This window comes from Pongo pygmaeus, chromosome 16 (assembly GCF_028885625.2).
Source record: "Pongo pygmaeus isolate AG05252 chromosome 16, NHGRI_mPonPyg2-v2.0_pri, whole genome shotgun sequence".
In the NCBI taxonomy this organism is placed as follows: domain Eukaryota; kingdom Metazoa; phylum Chordata; class Mammalia; order Primates; family Hominidae; genus Pongo; species Pongo pygmaeus.
The window spans coordinates 43,182,855-43,198,220 of NC_072389.2; the positions used below are offsets into that span (position 1 = coordinate 43,182,855).

The window sequence follows — 15,366 nt, forward strand, 5'->3', positions numbered from 1 at the left end:
TAAATTTCTTCCAGGTTATTCAATGTGTTAAAATTATTCATAGTACTGTCTTATAATCCTTTTAATTTCTGTAGCATCAATAATAATCCTTTAATTTATGATTTTAGTAATTTGAGTCTTCTTTTTCTTAGTTTATCTAGCCAAAGGTTTGTCAGTTTGTTGATACCTTTGAAGAACCACCTTTTGGTTATGCTAATTTTCTGTATTATTAAACAAAAAATTTTCTGCTTTAATCTTTATTATTTGTTTCTTCCTGCTAGCTTTGGGTTCAGTGTGTTCTTTTTTTACTTTCTTAAATTATTATACATTTAAGTTGTTTATTTGAGATTTTTCTCAAATATAAGTGTTTATATCTACAAATTTTCCCCTCAGCACTGTTTTTGCTGCATTCAATAAGTTTTGGTATGTTGTGTTTTCATTTTCATTTGTCTCAAGACATTTTCTAATTTCCCTTGTAATTTCTTCTTGGATGCATTGGTTGTTTAAGTGTGTTTCTCCACAAATTCATGAATTTTCCAATTTTCTCTCTGTTATTGATTTCTTCCTTCATCCCACTATAGTTAGGGAAGAGGCTCTCTTAATATATTTGTGCTGCTATAACAGAATACCACAGAACGGGTAATCTACAAAGAACAGTTTTGGAAGGTGGGAAGTCCAATATCAAGGTGCCAGAATCCTATGAATGTCTTCTTGCTACATTCTAACATGGTGGAAGAGGGAAGCACAAAAGGTGGATGAACACTGTCCTCACACAGCATAGGAGCAGAAGAAAACCCACTCCTGCATGCCATTTTTGTAACAGTGTTAATCCATTCACGAGGGGAGAGTTCTGCCAAAAGACCCACTTCTCAACCCTGCCAAGTTCCTAACACATAAATTTGGAGAACATATTCAGACCACAGCAGATACTTTATATCTCTCTTTTTAAATCTATTGAGACTTAATTTCTGATCTATCATAGGTCTGTCCTGAAGAATGTTCCACATGAACCTGAGAAGAATGTTAATTCTGCTGTTGTTGAATAAAGTGTTCTGTATATGTCTGTTAGATCTAATCGGCTAATTGTGTTGTTCAAGTCTTCTATTTTCTTATTCATCTTCTGTCTGGTTGTTCTACCCATTACTGACAGTGAGCTATTAAAGTCTTCAACCATTATTGTAAATCTACTTCTCCCTCCAATTCTGTTTTTGTTTCATATATTTTGATGGTCTGTTAGTAGGTGTAAAATTATTATATCTTTTTGCTGTATAGAAACTTCTATTAAAATATAATGACCTTCTTTGTTCCTTGTGATTGTTTTAATCTGAAGTCAATTTTGCCAGATATTAGTATAGCCACTCCCGCTCTCTTGTGGTTACAAGTTGTATGGAATATCTTTTTCCATCATTTTACTGTTAACCTATTCATATCTCTGGATCTAAAGTGAATTGCTTGATGATAGCATATAGTTGGATCATGTGTGTGGGTTGTTTTTTTTAATTTATTCTGCCAATCTCTATCTTTTAATTGGAGAGTTTAATCTATTTATAGTTAAAGCACTTACTGATAACGATAAACTGATTTTGGTCATTTTGCTATATTTTTCTGTATACCTTTTATCTTTTTTTACTCTCATTTCCTGCATTACTGTCTTCTTTTGTGTTTAATTGGTTTTTATATTGAAACACTGTAATTTCCTTCTAATTTCCTTTTGTATATATTCTATAGCCATTTTTACGATTACTATGGGGATTACATTTAACATCCTCAAGTTATCATGTTCTCATTTGAATTTATATCAGCCTAACTTTACTAACATACGAAACCTCTGGTCCTGTACAGCTCCATCCTCACATCCTTTCAGTTATTGATGCACAAATTACGTCTTTATACGTTGTGTGTCCAAAAGCATAAATAATTGTTTTATGCATCAATTTTATAAACTATATAAAAAACAAAATGTAGCATTACAAATCAAAGTTTCCATAATACTAGTTTTTAGAATAGTAATTTTTAAAAATGTTAGTCTCTTAAATCATGTAGAACAAAAAGTAGAGTTACAAACCAAAGTTACGATAATACTAGCTTTTATAATTGCCCAGATATTTACCTTTGCTGAGATCTTTATTTCTCCATACAGCTTCCAGTTACTGTCTTGAATATTCTCAAGTGCATATGGAACATTTCATTTCAACCTACAGGACTCCTTTTAGTTTTTCTTGTGGGACATGTCTAGTGGTAATGAATTCTCTCAGCTTTTATCTGGAAACATCTTCATTTCTCTCTCACTTTTGAAGAACAGTTTTAAATGTTTCTGAAGGACTTTGGCTTCTCACAGTTTGATTATAATGTGTCTCAGTGTGGATCTCTTTGAGTTCCTACTAGGAACTTTTTTGAGCTTGATAAATGTTTACATTTATGTCTTTTAGCAAATTTGGAAAGTTTTCAGTTATTCTTTCTCTGAATATTCTCTGCTTCTCTTTCTCTCCTTCTAGGACTTCCACAACATGTATGCTGGTCTGATGGTGTCCCACAGATCCCTTAGGACCTTTTCACTTTTCTTCCAATAGTCTTATCTTCAAGTTCCTCAACTGTTTCTTAGGCTTGCTCAAATCTGTTTCTGAATCCCTTCAATAAATTTTTTATTTCATCCGATCTTTGCCAAAGCTGACAAAAACAAGCAATGGGGAAAGGACTCCCTATTCAATAAGTGGTGCTGGGATAACTGGCTAGCCATATGCAGAAGATTGAAACTGAACCCGTTGCTTACACCATGTACAAAAACCAACTTAAGATGGATTAAAGACTTAAATGTAAAACCCAAATATATAAAAACCCTGGAAAACAACCTAGGCAATAGTATTTTGGCCATAGGAACTGGCAAAGATTTCATGATGAAGACTCCAAAAGCGATTGCAGCAAAAGCAAAACTTGACAAATGGGATCTAATTAAAGAGTTTCTGCACATCAAAAGTAACTATCAATAAACAGACAGCCTACAGAATGGGAGAAATTATTTGCAAACTATGCATCTGACAAAGGCCTAATATCCAGCATCTATGAAGAACTTTAACAAATTTACAAGAAAAAACAACCTCATTAAAAGGTGGGCAAAGGACATGAACAGATACTTTTTTAAAGAAGACACACATGCGGCCAACAAGTATATTTTCTAAAAGTTCAATATCACTGATCATTAGAGAAATGCAAATCAGAACCACAGTAAGGTACCATCTCACACCAGTCAGAATGGTTATTATTAAAAGTCAAAAAATAAGAGATGCTGGAGAGGTTGCAAAGGAACAGGAACTTATACACTGTTGGTGGGAGTGTAAATTAGTTCAACCATTGCGGAAAGCAGAGTGGTGATTCCTCAAAGAACTAAAAACAGAAATACCATTTGACCCAGAAATCCCATTACTGGGTATATACCCAAAGGAATATAAATCATTCTATCATAAGGACACATGCACGTATATGTTCACTGCAGTACTATTCACAATAGCAAAGACATGGAATCAATCTAAATGCCTATCAATGGTAGATTAGGTTTTTAAGATATGGTATATATACACTGTGGAATATTATGCAGCCATAAAAAAGAAGTAGATCATGTTCTTCGAAGGAACAGGGATGGAGTTAAAGGCCATCGTCCTTAGCAAATTAACTTAAGAACAGAAACCCAAATACTACATGTTCTCACTTATAAGTGGGAGCTAAATTATGAGAACATATGGACACAAAAGAGGGGAACATCAGACACTGGGGACTACCTGAGAGTGGAGGATGGGAAGAGGGAGAGGAGCAGAAACAAATAACTATTTTGTACTAGCTTTATTACCTGGGTGATACAATAATCTGTACAACAAACCCCAATGACACGAATTTACCTATATAACAAACTCGCACATGTACCTCTGAACCTAAAATAAAAGTTTTTAAAAAATTAAAATATTTTCATTTCAGTTATGACACTTTTTAGCTCCAAAATTTCTTTTTAGTTTATTTTTTTACATTTTCTATTTATCAATATTTTCATTCTGTTCATACATTGTTGTGTTTACTTTTTCTAGATCTTTTAAGTCCTTGAGCATCTTTATGAGAGTTGCTTTAAAGTATTTGTCTAGCAAGTCCACCATCTGGATTTTCTTGGGGTTTCTGTTTTTTTTTAATGGGGGCCACATTTTACCATTTTTTAATATGTCTGGTGATGTTTCTTGTTGAAAATTGAACATCTGGATTATAATGAAGTAATTCGGAAAAGAAGTTTCTCCTCCTTCCCCAGGGTTTGCTAATTTGGGGTTTGTTTTTTTATTTTTGATTGTTATAGACTGTCTGAGAGGGATGAGCCTGAGGTGTTAGCGTCTTCTCAGGTCTTTTGAGCCTGCATGCACAAAAGGGCCTACGGTCCCTGGGCATGCACGTAACTCTCTGAATTTCTCTGTATATATGGTTACTTTTGAATGTCTTAGATTTTAAATATCTGGTTCCCAAAACCAGATCACAATGAAGGGATAGGAGATTGGGGGTAGAATATCAAAAGAGTGCTGACCCTTTAAATCCTCTGAAAGTTAATTCAGCTTTGGGGGAGAGCCTTGCAATGGTGTGGGGAGAGTGTAACAGTGGCTGCCTACCTATGTGTCTGCATCTCCAAGATCAAAAATAGCAATCATGGATCAGATCATATATCCCCAATTTATGAAGGACAGGGCTTTGAGGCTTACCCGGCTCCCACAATGGGTATGGATGTGTGCCTGCCCTTGGAGTGGGGCATGGGAGACGGGTAGCTGCTACTCTGCTAAAAGCTGAACTTACCCACAGTTTGTCATCCAAACCTTCCCCTGGAAGTTGTAAGCCTTCAAATAGATTCTAAAGTTCCAAAAGTTAGATCAGACAGGTTTTGCCAGTGCAGTTGTTGTCTAGGTAGGAAGACAGATTCCTGGTGCTTCCTGCTCTACCATCTTCCCAGAATCCTCAACTTAATCCAGTTTTATAAAATTGGGGAACCAACCTTAACTCAAAAAAAGAATTTAAACCTCTCCTCCATCCAGTCTTTCTCTGCAGAGCAGAGGATCCACTGTTGGTGTCCCTGTGGCCCAGCTGGAAGGTGAGGGAAGTAATACAGTGACAGAGACGGAGAAGTCTACAGCGAAAGTGTAGTGACCCCAGAGAAAAGGGCCCAAGAGGCTCCTAGGCCTCCATTAGCAGGCTTCCAAATTAAAACAGTGTTCAATCTAAAGGACAATGCAAGATCCGGCTAAGAGAGTCAGGAGCTAGAGGAGGAGAAGCATGACAAGATTTTCCAGTGGCTAGTAGGAAACAAGGCTCACATATTCCCTGAGCTGGAGTCTCACTGTTCTCATGGCTTTTTACCTGGTACCCCTACCCTCAGATATGGATGTAAGGAAAGAGTTAAAAAAGATTATGCTAAAAGAATACCAAATATACTAAATATACGACTTGATAGTCATTGCAATTAGTTGCACTTTTGATTCAGCCTCTCATTCCAGCTGCTTGATAATCTCTGGGATCCTACATCTGCACTTACCATGTCAGCCGGTCCACCCGGCTTCCTATCACACTTCAGTTCCATAAATGGCTGCCTACAGAGGAAAGCTTCACATGTGCCTAAAAACTCCCTCCAGATTGTCATCAGCCTGTATTCAACCACAAGAAGGTCTTTCAATCTGAAACTCCAGAGATATTAATATCTATCGCTGTACAAGCCAGCCCAGTTCTGGGAAGGAAGGAAGGGAAGGGAATGTGTGAAGACAAGAGTGAGTGGTGGGTGGGGAGGACTGTTCTGTACATGTTCCTATCACTTTAGTAGCTCATGAAAGAGAGCAAACGTCAGCACCTCTTGATTTGGTTTTGACTCCCCCAAATTTCCACAATTTCAGATTCTTGTTTTAAGTGCCGGTAAAACCTTTTCCCTTGGGGCTAGGGAACTGTGCAAAGGAAATAATAATACTGGCAGAGTGATTTGTTAGGTGTTCAATGGTGCTAAATCCTTATAAGCAAAAGCTCTCCCTACCTCCACCTATTTGTGCCCTCCCTACACCCACATACCAGCCAATCTGGAAATGAGGAAAAACACTACAAAAGAGGAAAGACAGACTCAGCCCCTCTCTAGGGACCTTGGTGCCAGCTACAAAGGAAAGGCCACTACAGAGGTAAAAATAAAATCTTTCTCCTATCTTTGCCACCCACTCCCCCAATCATGCTTTTAAGACTTAAAGCCACAAGTCAACAGAGCTTCTCCACATTGTTCTTGTTCCCTTTTCATTCAGATTCCAAAATAATCAGAGAAACTCCACCTTACTTTCTCACTCCACAGGAGATGAACCATGCAGTTTGGTAAAATTCTTTTGCATCCTGCAATCAGATTTTTATTTCTCCTCTTTTCCTCTGATGTAGCTTGCATTTCTTGGACAATAATGGTTAGAAAGTTGCCTCAGTAACAGGCCTTGCCATTTCTCACAAAGTCCAAATTGGTAACTTCCACTGAAGAGCCCAGTGGCTAATCCCAAATGTGCTGTCTAATTTATGCTCTGTCTGATCCAAAACTGCTCTGTGAATTTCCCAGTGTCATGTTCCTGCAGTTCAGTCAGTCATTTTGTAGAAGCACATGATCCTTAGGACCCCAGCAGTATATGGCACTGCTGCAAAAATTATTTTTATCTCTGGCTGCTCTGTGATGACTCAGAAAAGATATAAGAAATAGATGAGAAGATAACAAAATTGCATTTCCAGAAGTATATTAGAGTGGCCTGTTATGCAATCCCCTCCAAAAAAAAAACAAAAAAACAAAACAAAAAAAAACTGTATTCACTTTATCCACACGATGGTGCTAGCCTCAAAAAAATTGCCCTTCTCAGTCCTGCAAGAAGAATGAAAACAGTTCCACTTTCCTCTCATTAATGGCAAAGCTCTATACTGTAGCCAAGGCATCACTTATCTAGGGGGATGTTAATTCTGCAAATAAGCACCTAAAATAGATGGGTTCATCCTAATCCCCTTCCCCACCCCACTTCCCAGGGAGATAAAAAAGAACAAAATCACTGTTCTTTTCAACTCACTGATTCAATCATTTTAGCAACCCTGGGGCGTAAGAGTGATTCATGCTGGGCTTTTGGATGTGTGCAATCTTGGCACAGACCCTTACTACGCCTTAGAGGGAGCTGAGTGACTTGGGAGTATGTGGGGGAGCGCTAGTCAACCAGCAGTCTAAGGCTTCTCATTGGGTTCTAATAAGTGCTGCTGGGAATGAAAGAAGATGGGAGCACCAGACATTTCACTAGGGTCACTGAATGAAAGAAGTGGATTCAACGTGGGTGCCTTCCAGACTAATGGGCAAAGAAAACTAGGAAGTCTGTTTTGGGCTTCTCGACTCAAAAATATGCTCTCCACCTGTCTAATGACCAAGTTTCACCAGCTGCCTCTTCTTTTTATGGAATTTAAATCTTTCACTTAAATGTTTTAAAAACTCAGGGTAATCTTGTTAAGCATGCTAAATAGTGCTTAGGTAACATTAAGATGCCAAATGGAACCAATTACCAGGTGTATAAACAAATAATTTTTAAAAGCAGGAAACCTGTCAAAACCAAAAAGCACTCTCAACTTTAGAAAGGGTGAAACAACTGAAGCTCTTTAATGGCTCTAAGTAAGCCCTTACCTGAAGCTGATACTAATAACAATGATAACCATGAGCAGTGATATGGATCCAAAATGTCTTCAGTCCTGGCCCTGGACACTGGCAGCTTGATGACACCTGTGATTTGGGAACTAGCACAAGGCACCACTTACCATTACACCCAAACATCCCCCTGTGGCCTGCCATGTACTTTTGGTCCTTTTACATGTTTAAACCCTCCAACTTTAGACCAGCTGCGAAAAATATTATTTCTATAACTTCTATCTTAAAATATACTTTCCAACTGAGAAGGAAGAAATGACTGAAGGAAAAAATTCTCATTAGGATGAATGAGTTCAATAGATTGGCTCATTTATCCTTACAATAACAAGGAGGTGGAACGTGAAGAGATGGCATGTAGGATAACTAAATGTCAACAAAGAACAAACAGTTTGACAGTCATAAGTTCTGGGAGAAAAATGACCTGGGAGACGGCAGCAATGGGTTTGAAAGGACTTTTCTATTTATCACAGATCAGACATAAAAATGATGATTCACAAGTTCAAAAGGTTTTACAGATGCACTCACTTCAGCTCACACCGTGTTTTTTGTTTTAATGTGTACTTCTTGCAAATATTTTAAATTCTGAAAATGTCATTTAAAGCCCAGATTTAGGGCTTCTCTTTAAAAAGTAAAAAGGTTTTTTCCCATAAGTTTAATTGTTTTAATTTTTAACTCCCAAAAATAAGTGAAAATGTGGTTTGTCTTTCCCTCCTTGGCTTATTTCACTTAATGTCCTTCAGTTCCACCCATGTTGTTGCAAATGACAGGATCTTGTTCTTTTTTATGGCTGAATAGTACTCCATAGTATATATATCACATTTTCTTTATCAGTTTGTCTGTGGATGGACACTTAAGCTGCTTCCAAATCTTGGCTATTGTGAATAGTGTTGCAATAAACGTAACAGTGCAGATATTTCTTCAATACACTCATTCCTTTTCTTGTGGGTATATACCTAGCAGTGGGATTACTGGGTCATATGGTAGTTATATTTTTAGCGTTTTGAGAAACTTCCAAACTGTTCTCCATAGTGGATGTACTAATACACATTCCCACCAACAGTGTACCATGGTTCTTTTTTCTCCATATCGTCGCCAACATTTGTTATTGTCTGTCATTTGAAAAACTGAGGTGAGATTATATTTCATCGTAGTTTCGATTTGCAGTTCTCTGATGATCAATTACGTTGAGTACCTTTTCATATGCCTGTTTGCCATTTGTATGTCTTCTTTTGAGAAATGTTTATTCATATATTCTGCCCATTTTTAATCAGATTGTTAAAATTTTTTCCTAGAGTTGTTTGAGCTCCTTGTATATTCCACCTATTAATCACTTGTCAGATGAGTAGCTTACAAATGTTTTCCCCCATTCCGTGGGTTGTGTCTTCACTTTGTTGAATTTTTCTTTTGCTCTGTAGAAGCTTTTTAACTTGATGTGATCCCATTTGTCCACTTTTGCTTTAGTTGCATATGCTTGTGGGATATTACTCAAGAAATTTTTGCACAGACAAATGTCCTGGAGAGTTCCCTAATGTTTTCTTTTAGTAGTTTCATAGTTTGAGGTTTTAGATTTAGGACTTTAATCCATTTTGATTTGATTTTTACATATAGCAAGAGATAGGGATCTAGTTTTATTCTTCTGAACATGGATATCCAGTTTTCCCAGCACCGTTTATGAAAAGACTGTCTTTTCCCCCCTGTATGTTCTTGGCACCTTTGTCAAAAATGAGTTCACTGTAGAGGTATGGATATATTTCTGGGGTCTCTATTTGATTCCATTGCTCTGTGTGTCTGTTTTTATGTCAGTATCATACAGTTTGGTTACTATAGCTCTGTAGTATAATTTGAAGTCAAGTAATGAAATTCCTCCAGTTTTGTTCTTTTTGCCCAGGATGGCTTTGACCGTTCTGGGTCTTTTGTGGTTCCATATAAATTTTAGGATTTTTTTTTTTTAATTTCTGTGGTGAATGTCATTGGTATTTTGATAGAGATGGCATTGAATCTGTAGATTGCTTTAGGTAGTATGGACATTTTAACAATATTGATTCTTCCAATCCATGAACATGGAATAACTTTCCATTTTTTTGTGTTCCCTTCAATTTATTTAATCAATGTTGTATAGTTTTCTTTTTTTTCTTTCTTTTTTTTTTTTTTTTTGAGATGGAGTTTCGCTCTTGTTGCCCAGGCTGGAGTGCAATGGCGTAATCTCACCTCACCACAACCTCCACCTCCCAGGTTCAAGCGATTCTCCTGTCTCAGGCTCCCTAGTAGCTGGAATTACAGGCATGCGCCACCACGCCCAGCTAATTTTGTATTTTTAGTAGAGATGGAGTTTCTCCATGTTAGTCAGGCTGGTCTTGACCTCCCGACCTCAGGTGATCTGCCTGCCTCAGCCTCCCAAAGTGTTGGGATTACAGGTGTGAGCCACCACACCTGGCCCAATCAGTGTTGTATAGTTTTAACTATCAAGATCTTTCTCTTCTTTAGTTAAGTTTATATCTAGGTATTTTATTTTATTTGTAGCTATTGTAAATGGAATTGCTTTCTCGATTTCCTTTTCAGATTGTTCACTGTTGGCATATAGAAATGCTACTGATTCTTGTCGGTTGATTTTGTAGTCTGTACCTTTAATGAATTTGTTTTAGTTCTAACAGATCTGTTGGCAGATTTTTTAGGTTTTTCCACATATGAGATTACATTATCCACAAACAAGCAGAATTTGACTTCTTCCTTTCGAATTTGCAGGCCCTTTATTTCCTTCTCTTGTCTGATTGCTCTAACTAGGATTTCTAGTACTATGTTGAATAACAATAGTGAAAGTGACATCCTTGTCGTGTTCCAGATCTTAGAGGAAAGATTTCGGTTTTTCCTCATTCAGTGTTATACTAGCTGTGGATCTATCATATATGGCTTTTATTGTGTTGAGGTATTTTCTTCTATACCCAGTTTTTTAAGGGTTTTTTTCATAAAGCGATGTTGAATTTTATCAAATGCTTTTTCAGCATCAATTGAAATGATCATGATTTTGACCTTCATTCTGTTGATATAATGTACCATGCTGATTGATTTGCATATGTTGAACCATCTTTGCATCCCTGGAATAAATCCCACTTGATCATACTGAATGATCTGTCTAATGTGTTGTTGAATTTGGTTTGCTAGTATTTTGTTGAGGATTTTTACATCACTTTCATCAGCGATATTGGCCTGTAGTTTTCTTTTTTTGATGTGTCTTTGATTTTGGTATCAGGGTAATACTGGCCTTGTAGAATGAGTTTGGAAGTATTCCGCCTCCTCAATTTTTCAGAATAGTTTTTAGTAGAAGTGGTTTGAGATCGTCTTTAAATGCTTGGTAGAATTCAGTGATGATGCCATCAGGTCCAAGGCTTTTCTTTGCTAGAAGACTTTTGATTATGGCTTCGATCTTGTTACTTGTTATTGGTCGGTTCAGGTTTTGAATTTCTTCGTGATTCAATCTGGGTAGGTTGTATTTGTCTAAGGATTTACCCATTTCTTTAGGTTTCCCAATTTATTGGCATAAAGTTGCTCATGGTAGCCTGTAATTATTCTTTTAATTTCTGTGGTATGGTCGTAATGTCTCCTTTTTCATCTCAGAATTTTTTTTATTAGGGTCTTCTCTCTTTTTTTCTTAATCTGGCTAAAAGTTTCTTGGTTTTGTTTATCTTTTCAAAAAACAAACTTTTCATTTCATTGATCTTTGTGTATTTTTATTTAAATTTCATTAGTTTCTGTTAAGATTTTTATTACTTCTTTTCTTATACTAATTTTGAATTTGATTTGCTCTTGTTTTTCCAGTTCTTTAAAATGTATAATTGTGTTACTTATTTGAAGTTTTTCTACTTTTCTGATGAAGGTGCTTATTGCTATATCCTTTCCTCTTAGTACTGCTTTTGCTGTATCCCAAAAGTTTTATGTTGTGTTTCCATTATCATTTGTTTCAAGAAATCTTTCAATTTCCTTCTTAATTTCTTCATTGACTTGCTGGTCATTCAGGAACATACTGTTTGCCAGTGTTTGTACAGTTTCCAACATTCCTCTTGTTATTGATTTCTAGTTTTACTCCATGTGGTCAGATAAGATACTTGATATTATTTCAATTTTTTTTGAATGTTTAAGACATTCTGTGGCCTAACATATGGCCTATCCTTGAAAATAATCCATATGCTGAGTAAAAGAATGTGTATTCTGCAGCCACTGGATGAAATGTTCTGTAAATATCTATTAGGTGCACTTGGTCTATAGTGCAAATTAAGTCAGATATTTCTTTGTTGATTTTCTGTCTAGGAGATATGTCCAATGCTGAAAGTTGGATGTTGAAGTCTCTGGCTATTATTGTATTGGGGTCTATCTCTCTCTTTAGCTCTAATAATATTTGTTATATATATCTGGATGCCCCAGTGTTGGGTGCATATACATTTAAAATTCTTATATATCCTCTTGCTGCATTGACCCCTTTATCAATATATAGTGACCTTCTTTGTCTCTTCTTATAGTTTTTGTCTTGAAATCTATTTCGTATGATATAAATATGGCTACTCCTGCTCATTTCATTTCCATTTGCATAGAATATAATTGTCCATCCCTTTATTTTCAGTCTATGTCACTTTATAGGTGATGAGTGTTTTTTATAGGCAATAGATCATTGGATCTTTTTTTTTTTTTTAATGAATTAGCCACTCTATGTCTTTTGGTTGGAGAGTTTAGTCCATTTACATTCAATGTTATTATTGATAAGTAAGGACTTACTCCTGTCATTTTAAAATTTGTGTCCTGATTGTTTTGTGGTCTTCTCTTCCTTCTTTCCTGTCTTCCTTTTAGTGAAAGTGATTTTCTCTGGTGGTATATTTCAATTTCTTGCTTTTTGTTTTGTGTATATCTGTTGCATGTTTTTTGATTTGAGGTTACCATGAAGCTTACAAATAATATCTTATAACTCCTTATTTTAGACTAAGTGCAACTTAACACTGATTGCTTAAACTAACAAGCAAGCAAAGAGAGAACTAATACAAACTCTACACTTTAAATTCATCCCCCACTTTTTAACTTTTTGTTGTTCCTATTTATATCTTATTATATTGTCTATGTTTTGAAAAATTGTTGTAGTTACTATTTTTGATAGGTTCATCTTTTAGTCTTTGTACTCAAGATATGAGTGGTTTACACACCACAATTATCGTGTTATAATATTCTGTGTCTTTCTGTGTACCCACTATTACCAGTGAGTTTTGTATCTTCAGATGATTTCCTAATGCTCACTCATGTCCTTTTCTTTCAGACTGAAGAACTGGCTTTAGCATTTCTTGTAGGACAGGTCTAGTATTGATGAAATCCCTCAACTTTTGTTTGTCTGGGAAAGTCCTTATTTCTCCTTCATGTTTGAAGGATATTTTCACAGGGTATGCTACTTTAGGATAAAAGGTTTTTTTTTTCCTTCTGCATGTTATTTATTTCTTTTCTCTTGCTGCTTTCTTTATCATTAACTTTGGGAGCTTGATTATTAAATGTCTTGAGGTAGTCTCATTTAGATTATATCTGCTTGGTGTTCTATCACCTTCTTGTACTTAAATATTGATATCTTTCCCCAGGTTTGGGAAGTTCTGTTATTTTCTCTTTAAATATACTTTCCACTCTGACATCTCTCTCTCTCTCTCTCTTTCTCTCTCTCTCTTTCCTCTTTAAGGCCAATAACTTTTAGGTTTGCCCTTTTGAGGCTATTTTCTAGATCTTGCATTTATGCTTCATTCTTTTTTATTCTTTTTTTCTTTTGTCTCCTCTGGTTGTGTATTTTCAAATAGCCTGTCTTCAAGCTCAGTAATTCTTCTGCTTCATAAAGTCTACTGTTAAGAGGCTCTGATGTGATCTTTAATATGTCAGTTGTATTTTTCAGCTCCAGAATTTCTGCTTGATTCTTTTTTTTAAATTATTTCAATCTCTTCATTAATTTCATCTGATAGTATTCTGAATTCTTTCTCTATGTTATCTCAAATTTTGTTGAGACTCCTTAAAACAGCTATTTTGAGTTCTCTGTCTGAAAGGTCACATATCTCTGTGTCTTTGGTACTGGTCACAGGTGCTTATTTCATTCATTTGGTGAAGCCATTTTCTGGGTAGTCTTGATGCTTGTAGATGTTTGTGGGTGTCTGGGTGTTGAAAAGTTACGTATTTACTATAGTCTTCTCAGTCTGAGCTTGTTTGTGCCCATCCTTTTTGGGAAGGCTTTCCGAGTCCCTTTTCAAAGAGATTTGGGCACTGTGATCTAAGTCTTTTGTCACTGCAGTTGCATGTGCATTAGGGGGCACCCTAAGCCCAATGATGCTGTGGCTCTTGCAGGCTTATAGAGGTACTTCCTTGATGTCTTGAGTGAGACCTGAGAGAATTATCTGGATTATCCAGCAGAGACCCTTGTTCTCTTCCCTGACTTTCTCCCAAACAAACAGAGTCTCTCTCTCTCTCTCTGTCTCTCTCTCTGTCTGTCTCCCCCCATCTCTCTCTCTCCACTTGAAGCTAGGGGAGGAGTGACAGAAGCACTCCTGTGGCCACCACAACTGGGATTGTGCTGGGTCAGACCCAAGGCCAGCACTGGGGTCTCACTCAAGGCCCGCAGTTACCACTGCTTGGCTATCACCTATGTTCATCAAGGCCTAAGGGCTCTATAACCAGCAGGTGGCAAATCTAGCGAAGCTCATGTCCTTCCTTTCAATGCAGTGAGTTCTCCTTGGCCCATGGTGGGTGTGGATCCAGAGATGTCATCTAGGAGCCAGGACCTGGAGTCAAGAACCTTAGGGATCTACTTGGTGCTTTATTCTACTACTGCTGGGCTGGCACCCAAGCCTTAAGACAAAGTCCTTCTCACTCTTCCCTCCTCTTTTCTCAAGCAGATGAGTCTCTCCCCATGGTCACCACTGCCCCAGGCCCACAACAAGCAGTACCTGGCTACCGCCATGCTCACTCAAGGTCCAAGGACTCTTCAGTCAGCTTGTGGTGCATGCTACCAGGCCTGGGATTCTCTTTTCAGGGAAGTAGGCTCCTCTGTGGCCCAGGAAGGATCGAGACATGCTGTCCAGGAGCCAAGGCCTGGAATCAGGAACCTCAGGAGCCCACTTGGTACTCTACACCGCTGTGTAGAGTTGGTGGTACCCAAGCTTCAAAACCAAGTCCCCTTACTCTTCTTACCTCTTCTTTGCTTAAGCAAAAGGAGTCTCTTTTTGTAAGGCCCACAGCTGGGAATGTGCTGGGTCACACATGAAGCCAGCATGGCTCTGAGTCTCACCCAAGACCCAAGGTGAATACTGCTTGGTTGCTACTGCTGATGATTCAGGACCCAAGGGCTCCTTAATCAGTAGGTGATAAATTCTGCCAGGACTGAGTCCTTCCCTTCAAGACAGCAGGTTTCCTTCTAGCCCAGAGTGTGTCTAGAAATGTCATCTGGGAGCTAAGGCCTAGAAAAGAGGCCTCAGGACTCTGCCTGGTGCCCCATTCTACTACGGCTGAGTGGATATCCAAGTTCCAAGACAAAGTCCTCTTTACTCTTCCCTCTCTTCTCCTCAAGCAGAAGGAAGAAGTTTCTCTCTGTGCTGCCTGGGGTTGGAGGAGAGGTGACCTTCCCCTGGCCACCCCATCTGGTCATGTGTGCCCCAAGTCCACTGGCTCTGAGCCAAGCACCGCACTGAGAT

At 37.6% G+C, this 15,366-nt stretch overlaps 1 long non-coding RNA gene across 2 annotated transcripts in view; it reads right to left on the bottom strand.

The window, feature by feature from the left end:
- LOC134738281 (uncharacterized) overlaps positions 1 to 15,366 on the bottom strand; it is a 235,776-nt gene that overhangs the window by 151,242 nt on the left and 69,168 nt on the right. The gene's annotated exons all lie outside the window — the stretch shown is intronic.